This window comes from Pteropus medius, unplaced genomic scaffold (assembly GCF_902729225.1).
Source record: "Pteropus medius unplaced genomic scaffold, Ma_sr-lr_union100, whole genome shotgun sequence".
Classification (NCBI taxonomy): Eukaryota; Metazoa; Chordata; class Mammalia; order Chiroptera; family Pteropodidae; genus Pteropus; species Pteropus medius.
The window spans coordinates 1-8,615 of record NW_024346378.1 but is presented as its reverse complement, the minus strand read 5'-3'; the positions used below and the strand labels follow the sequence as shown (position 1 = coordinate 8,615).

The following is an 8,615-nucleotide window of genomic DNA, read 5'->3' as shown; positions in this document are numbered from 1 at the left end:
TTCAGGCACATCATGAGAAAGCAGAATTCTTTGGAAAAGACAATAATGCTGGGAAAAGTTGAAGGTAGCAGGAAAAGGGGAGGATAAAGAATGAGGTGGATTGACTCCATAAAAGGAGTGAGTCTACAGGAGATGAACAGGGTTGTTGAGGACAAGACGTTTTGGACGTCACTCATTCTTAGGTTCACCAGGAGTTGGAGCTGATTTAATAGCCTGTAACAACAACTACAATACGTATTGGGTCTTATCATCAAATGTAGATTTACTGAGCAAGGAAGCTTACTTAAGAGGCTCGTCTTGGGTGGAAATGAGAAGAGGAGATATCCACAGATACCATCCTGATGGTCTTAACACTTTGCTCTGTCAGATGCATATCTGAAATAGCTGCTAGCAGGTGAATACTAGGCAGGACATACACTTCAAAGACAGGGGTGAGGGGGAGTGGGGATAAAGAGCCCTTGATTGTCTAGGTCGTGCTCAAGGGTCAACTGCTGGTCATGTCCTCTCTCTGTATGGTTCCATTCTGATCACATTCTGGAAAGGGCAAAAGCATGACACTATTCACACCAGTGGTTTCCCAGTGGTTATCAGAGACTGAGGGAAGGGATGGTATTGTCTACAAAAGGACATAACGAAATTCATTAGGCTGGAGGAAATATTCCGTCTTGATTGTAGTAGTGGTTACAAGACTGTAGGTGCTTGGCAAAGCTCATCAAAGTGTTCACCTCAAAACAGTGATCAATTCCTGTAAGAAACGTATTGTGCGATAAACCTGTCTTTAAAAAACTGGTGGTTTCCAACTTATTATTTTACTATTTTTAAGTATATTTAAATTGAAATATTATTATTGATTGTTTTTCTGCTCTTCCTCAATAAAACTTCTTTCAAGATTTCAATTATAATATTTTGTTCAATCAATAAAATCTGCTTATTTGTACCTTTGATATCATTAATTTATTACAAAAGAGACATGGAAATTATTTACATGATGAAAATTCAGAACTTCAGTGAAATCGGCAGCTTCACGTGATGCCATTTCAATAATGATTAATATCAGTCTACATACTTTCCAAGGATATCACCATCTCTAAATGTCGTCTAGAACTACTTTGGTACCTCCACATGTGGAAGAGCTTTGTCCCCCATGTTCACGATAACTGGTTGAATCTCTCCACCCTCTCCCTTAGACCCCGACCCAACAGGTGCTACTGTTGTTCACAATATTTTCCCTTGAGATTTTTCTGGAAGCATAATGCCTCCTTTGGTTACAGTTCCCACAGCACTCCTTGCAACTAGCAGTCAATCAAAGAGGGGAAGAAACTGTCTAAATGTCTGTCCTGCCGTGACTTCTGCCGCCACAGTTCTTACTCTGCTCTGGAGCCACCGCCACAAGGAGACATCTGCAGTCAGACTGCCCGGGCATGTGAACTTTGGAAAAGTCAATCTCCTTTTTGATTTTGTTTTCTTTAGAATTTAATCATCTCTTCTTTCTTCTTACATTTTCTCCATCCCCTTCTTCTAGGATAACTCTCTGTGCTGATTCTTCTCCTGTCTCTTTTAATTCATGTTTCTGGCTGCTGAAGTACAAATTCTTTTTAAATATTTCCATTTCTTAAATTGTTAATTAAATTTCTTATATCAATAAAGATATAACCTAGTTCATAGATGTCAATTGGGGTACTTTTTATTGGCACGGTGGTGGGATCTTTACAAGTCAAGTTTTGAGGTAATGTCTTTCATGATGTTTTAGATTTATTCTGCCTGCTCTGATGATTGAACGATTGAATTTACTAGAAGATACACACACGCGCACACACACACACACACACACACACATATAATCTTCTAAATGAGAAAATGAAATTAGACAGGAAAATAAGGTAGCTGGATATTAACACTCTTTTGAAGACTGTGCTCGCGTCTATTCTACTTCCTAACACTTTATACATTGGAAAGTTTTCTTATCAGCATGAAGTTTTGCTCTCTTCATCTGCAAAATGTGTAATATAATAATGCTTCCTCAAAGACTGATGTAGCAAATAAATGGAGAATTTAAATGGAAGAGTGGAATACAGAATTTGCTGTGTGATACGTTCTCTATGCAGACAGAGTCTCTATACATATGGACGCTCAATGTGTTTTATTTCACCTTGTTTTCCTTCTGCACTGAGAACTGGGAAGCCTGTACTCTCATCCCCTTGTAGGATCACAATCAGACAATAATTGCAATAAGCCAACACAATTTTGATATCATAAAAAAGAAGTTAGATTTTCCTACTCATTGTTCTATTTGCTGGAATATTTCTTTAAACGTTGTACAATGGATTTCTTTAGTTTCTTCTCATTAATTTCCCTCAAGAACAGAGTTGGGTGCTCACTTCGGCAGCACATATACTAAAATTGGAACAATACACAGAAAAGTAGCATGGCTTCTGTGTAAGGATGACATGCAAATTCATGATGCGTTTTATGTTTTTATGGTCATATATACAATGGAATAGTACTCATCCTTTAAAAAAATGAAATCTTAACCATTCACAACAATATGAATGGACCTAGAGTTTATTATGCTTAGTGAAATAAGTCAGACAAAGATAAATACCATATGATTTCACTTATATGAGGAATCTAAGGAACAAAATGAACAAATGAATCAGAAACATACTCACGGATATAGACGACAATCTGGTGATGGACAGAGGAATTGGAGTTTGGAGGTCTGGGAGAAGTGGGTGAAGAGTTAAAGAAGTACAATTAGTAGTTGATAGATGGTCACAGAAATGGAGAGCAAGCCAAGGGGGTGCAGTTAGCATTAATGTAATGGCTAGGTGTAGAGCCAGAGGAGAGAACAAATAGTTTTATAAACTATGTAAATTTCTAACTAATGTGCTGTACAATTGAAACTGATAATAAAATAAAACTTAAGACATATACAGAGTTGGAAATGAAGGTTGAACTTAATTCTAAACACATTGCCACACACAATAATAATACACACACACAATACACACATGTCATTGCCGGTCATTGTATTTGTAATAGCTTGTTGTTACACAATGGGCAAAGGGAAGAATAAGAATAAAATAATAACAGTTAGTGGAATACTCATCCATTTGAAATAGGCTAAAATACAAAAAAAATAGGCAATGTAATAAGTAATTACTTTTTTTTTTTAACTTTGGCAAAAGGCTCTAAAGTAACACAGAGATCAGGATCAACTTTGTGATACCATGCATGATTCCATGTATTTCCATGTGACAGCTTTCTAGTCTCTTGAGAATGTGAATTTCCTTTAGAGGATTGACTCCAGAATTAAACCCTATTATCTCGTCCCCCTGATTACCCATTTCTCTTTACGGAAACAAAATAAATGTGCAGCAACATGTATTTACTCAGAACGTGTCTCAAATCTTTCAAATAAGTTATGCAAATTTTCACTGCATTTCATTTCATTTAAAAAATGAAATTCCTTTTTTCATTTTTAATTTTCTACTGAGAATCAATTAAAAAAAAAAAAGAAAATCACAATCTGCACAATTAAGACAGGCCTGGAAGCAACTGAGGATTTGGTACTGTTTTTCACCGTGGGGGACAGGTACAGTGCCTGATGCTACATGACATTAATTTGACAATGTGCTTTGAAATGAGAACAATTATTTAGTTGACTTTTAAAATACTACAAAATCATTCTTGAGTTCATAATAGATGTCCATCATCGATCATTTGAAATTGTCACTATTTCACTGCTTGAGTCACATGTGAATTCGGGGGAGGCAGTGAATGAATCTTGGAGTAAAAGATTAAACAGAGTGGTCTTGAGGGAAAAGAAAATGGATTTGAGTTCAACCCACACAGCTGTTCAGAGAATGGGAGAGACTTCCACAGGTGATCTGTTTCCTTTGTATTTGGGGTGTGGAAGGGTAGAGAAAAACTAGAACAACGTACATTATACTACCAGAACCTGAAGTAGTGTGTACAGAGTTGCCCAGTGCTCTGAAACGACTACAACCAGATTTAGCAGACAATTCCTTAATACATTTACATGCTTGTCCACTTGTCCACTAATTTTCCTCTTTCTTCAGTCCCTCTGTTTATTATGCTATATTATCCTAGGTTATTTTTTTCCATGTGTGAGTATCCTCATGAATATTTTTATGATTTCCTCTAAACGTTGGAGAGGAAAATATCTATACCTAATGCATGTTTGAGATTATATTTGTAACAAATGACTAAAACAAATCATACTGTGGTGACTGAGTTCATCCTGTTGGGATTGACAAACACACTGGAGCTACAGATACCCTCTTCTTGCTGTTTTTCATGGTTTACACACTAACAGTTTGGGGGAATGTTGGCATGATCCTTTAATCAGGGCTGACTCCCAACTTCACACACCCATGTATTTTTTCCTGGCCAACCTGTCCTTTGCAGACGTCTGTTATTCCTCCACCATCACCCCAAAGATGCTGGTGGATTTATTGTTGGAGAAGAAAATAAACTCCTTCACTGGCTGCTTTGTGCAGATGTACTTCTTCATCACCTTGGCCACGACTGAGGGCATCCTGTTCGGGTTAATGGCCTACGACCGTTATGTGACCATATGTAACCCTCTGCTTTACCCTCTGCTCATGTCCAGGACCGTCTGCCTTAAAATGGCAACAGGGGCTTTTACAGCAGGGCTGTTGAACTCCATGGTAAACACAAGCAGCTTGCCATTCTGTGGCTCCAATGTCATCCACCACTTCTTCTGTGACAGCCTTCCACTTTTTAAGCTCTCATGTTGTGACACATGGCTAAATCAAAGCGTCTTTTCCAACTTTGCTGGTGTGAATATGATCGGGGCTCTGCTGGTCATCCTCACCTCCTACTCCTACATTCTCTTCTCCATCTTTCGCATGCATTCAGGGGAGGGGAGGCGCAAAGCAGTCTCGACGTGTGCCTCTCACCTGACAGCTATAACTCTGTTCTATTCCACTGCCATCTATACTTATCTGAGACCCAGTGCCAGCTACTCCCTAAGTTAGGACAAAGTGGCTTCTGAGTTCTACACAGTGGTGATCCCCATGTTAAATCCTCTGATCTACAGCCTCAGGACTAAGGAAGTAAAAGCGGCTTTTGGGGATGTAATTACCAGGAAAAGGATTTCTCATTTCTGTGATTGTTTTGTTAAATTTTCTAAACTAGATAGAGTATTTAATGAACTTTCAAAGGGTCGTTCAAGTCAATGGTTTTATATTAGAATATTTGCTAAGTAATCATGTTCTGTAATACCCAAGTAAATGATCAAACTTACATGAGATGAGACAATGAGACCTTCATATCATCATTCTACATCTTCAGTAGGTCTTAAGAAAAGAAGCTTATTTGTAATAACATCTTGCCTAGGAAAAGGAAGACATTGACTGTTCAGAGACAAAATTCATAATATCATATGAAACTAGCCATTGAAATTACTTGTAGTATCCATTTTTTAATTCCTCATACATTCCTTTCCATGATTTATAGTTTGTAAGTGGTTGTTATTTATCGTTTATGTCACAATGTGTTAAATTAAAAATAGATAACCACCTTTAATTATTAAATGATCTCCTAAGATGATAATTTTAAATTTAAGAACTTTAGTTTTAATTGCTACTGTAAAATTCCCAGCTTTAATTTCTCTTAGTTCCCCTTTACACATTATATTCCTTAAAGAATAAAGGTGAGTTTGTTCAAAAGTGCGCTATCAGGATAATTGTGGCCTGATTACAATGTACCAATTAAAACATTTCTCTCACACACTTACTTCTCCTGAAAGTTTTCCATTTCTCTCACTTTGTCTCTAGCAGACTGATACACACACACAATCCATGTGGACACATATTTGGCTGCTACAGAGTTCACAGCATGAAGATTTCAATGGATGAATGTAACACATATTCTTTAAAATAGGCTCCTAGATATCCTGAGTATAAACATCTTCTAACAATTTTCAATGAAAATCAATGAGACTTATCTTAATATTAAAGGGAAGCATTATTAATATGAAGGTAGACTGGAAATTGGCTTAGCAGAACCCTGAAAGAACTGAGTGGGAGTCAGGCCTTGCTAAGGACACAGCCACATTTACAGTTTCCAGAGTGAAATTTCCCATGTCCCTTTCCTTACCCTTGTCACTGAAGTCACACTTGATAGAACCTACAATGTATAAGTCATCTGAAATGTGGCATAGCAAACTTATGCTTTGTCACAAAGAGGTCACCCAACTTGACTATTCAATAATGACCTCAATGGTACATGTAGGTGATTTAGGCAAAAAGGATGTTCGTGAAGGTATCGGTGGTGTCTGAGCATCCGTGGGCCATGCTCTCAGCCTACAGTTTGCAGTAGTTGCCTGGCCCTGGAGGCCTGCGATAGAACGGCCAGGCTGTTCTCCGAGGGGCTCGCTCTTTCCCTGCGTAGCCTGCCTGCTTCTTATGCACCAGGTGGCGGCTGTTGGCTGCATGCTTTCCGCTTTCTCTGTCTTAAGTAGTTAATGAAATCATACATGAAAATAAGATGTTTCACTCAGAAATACTAATGTTATATTCCTTTCATTAAATGCTTTAATTTGCAGTAAAACACAAATAGAAACAATGTTTGAGAGATGAATCCAGTTATTCTGAGATTTGGGGTTTTAGACACTTCGTAATTTGAGCCCTGTCCTCTGCTCTCGAGTTCAGCTCTTCTACATTTAATTAGTCTCATGAATGGACCTTGAGATGATCATGCTAAGTGAAAAAAGCCACACAGAAAAAGTTGAAAACCACATGACATCACTTATGTATATGTGGGATATAAAACTAAAAGCAACAAACCAACATGACAAACAGAGACTCATGGACATGGACAGTGGTTCCTAGCGGGTGTGGGGAGGAAGCTGGTACATGAGGTAATAGGTTTCAAATATGTGGTGACAAAAAGAAATCTATGGGCAGTAAACATACAACGTGATATATATATGACTTACGGTTGAACTGTACACTTGAAACACTACATTTCGTTAACCAATGTCACTGTAATAAAAAAAACCTCAAAAAATAATTAATCTCTTACACAAAATCTATAAATATTTTCAACTTTGAGAACTATTATCACTATTGATTTTGCTACATTTTAATTTATTGAATATAGGCTTCGTATGTAAATTGTGATTATATAAATACAATATTACTTATAAAAATATTTTTAATTATCATATTTTCTGCTAATTGTTCAATGTATTTGTGTCAAAAATGTTCCAAATATTTTTCACTTTATTTAACTCACAAGAAATTTAAATTGTAAAAGCATTAATAGACTTCTAATTTTTATATGGAGTGTGTTTTATCATTCTTTTTTTACCTGACAATATTTATTAAACCGTCCCCAATGAATGTAATATTTTTTGCTTCTTTGCTTTGCAACCACCATTGCTTTCTGTTTTTCTAATATTCCTGGTCTTTTATTTTACTTGAATATTTAATGATACTACATTCCCCAAATATACACATATCAATTAAAGTTTTGCCTTATTCAATGTTTTTTATGTAATTTATTTATTAAAATTAATGAAATTGAAATGTATCCATTTTAAGTATGTTTTAGTCAATATTTTCATCTGTTACTAGATGAGACAAAATAGACTATAGCTCACAAAACCTGTGAATGTTACAATATTATAAAAATAAGCCAACAAGATGGAAAGAGTTAAAGAATCAATATTCAAGAATCACAGAAAACCACAAACAACCAAAAAATCATGACTAGATGGAGTCCTCCATTTAGGCAGAAACAATGTGAAAGTGTGATATTACTATATCAAAGTAATTTTGGATTTAGTTTAAGTGTAAAATAACAGGCAATGTAATTTTCAAGAGTCTATAAAAAATGGAAAGACATACATATTTTAAGCAATAATTTTAAAAGCTAAGGCAAAGATAAAACGAAGTAGTAATCTCATTCATCTCCACACTGGTCAAATAAAATCAAAGAGAATGTGTTAATTCATAACATATTTAATGGTCAGAGATAAACATTTTTATGTCAAGGAGGTAATGCCCAAGTGGCAGGGGTGTATAAGGAAAAAATCAATTACAAAGTAGTTGAATTGATGTGAGAATATATAATCCGTGGGAGAGGGATGTACAAAGAGCTTTAGGGAAAACATATAGCTTGAAACTGATCAGAATAGTATTTCTGTTCATTTACTGACAAATGTAACCACTTTTACAGAATAAAATTATGTAGCATATTTACAAGCAATGTGCTCACTGACTTAAATAAATCGATATTTAACTGTTAAAAAAGAAAATATGTAGCTTTATAGAAACAATATTAAAACAAATAGATTTATCGAAAATAGATGAAATGAGTGTCAAATAGTATGTTTCATCAGACAGCAGAAACGTGGACACTTGCTGCTAAACTTACATATAATTTACTGCTTTGGCTGAGAAAATTAGAATATATTGTTTCTAAGAATATCTTATTATTTTGTTTTTAATCATGAAATTGTTGAATACGTCCACACATCACTACTGAGTCTCAGAAGAGACCTTCTGATATTTCAGACATTTAAAAGAACTTATTGCTTCCAGATTTGTTTCTAAAGAAAG

The 8,615-nt window shown here is 35.8% G+C and overlaps 1 non-coding gene and 2 pseudogenes across 1 annotated transcript; 2 read left to right on the top strand and 1 right to left on the bottom strand.

Annotated features, from left to right (window-relative positions):
* Nucleotides 1–1,053: 1,053 nt before the first annotated feature.
* LOC120613116 (10 kDa heat shock protein, mitochondrial-like) lies at nt 1,054–1,609 on the bottom strand (annotated as a pseudogene).
* Nucleotides 1,610–2,370: 761 nt separating this feature from the next.
* LOC120613122 (U6 spliceosomal RNA) lies at nt 2,371–2,477 on the top strand. Its single transcript, XR_005655598.1, has one exon. It is a non-coding gene; the product is annotated as a U6 spliceosomal RNA (small nuclear RNA).
* A 1,748-nt stretch (nt 2,478–4,225) lies between these two features.
* Nucleotides 4,226–5,058, top strand: LOC120613119 (olfactory receptor 5F1-like; annotated as a pseudogene).
* The last annotated feature ends 3,557 nt before the right edge of the window (nt 5,059–8,615 follow it).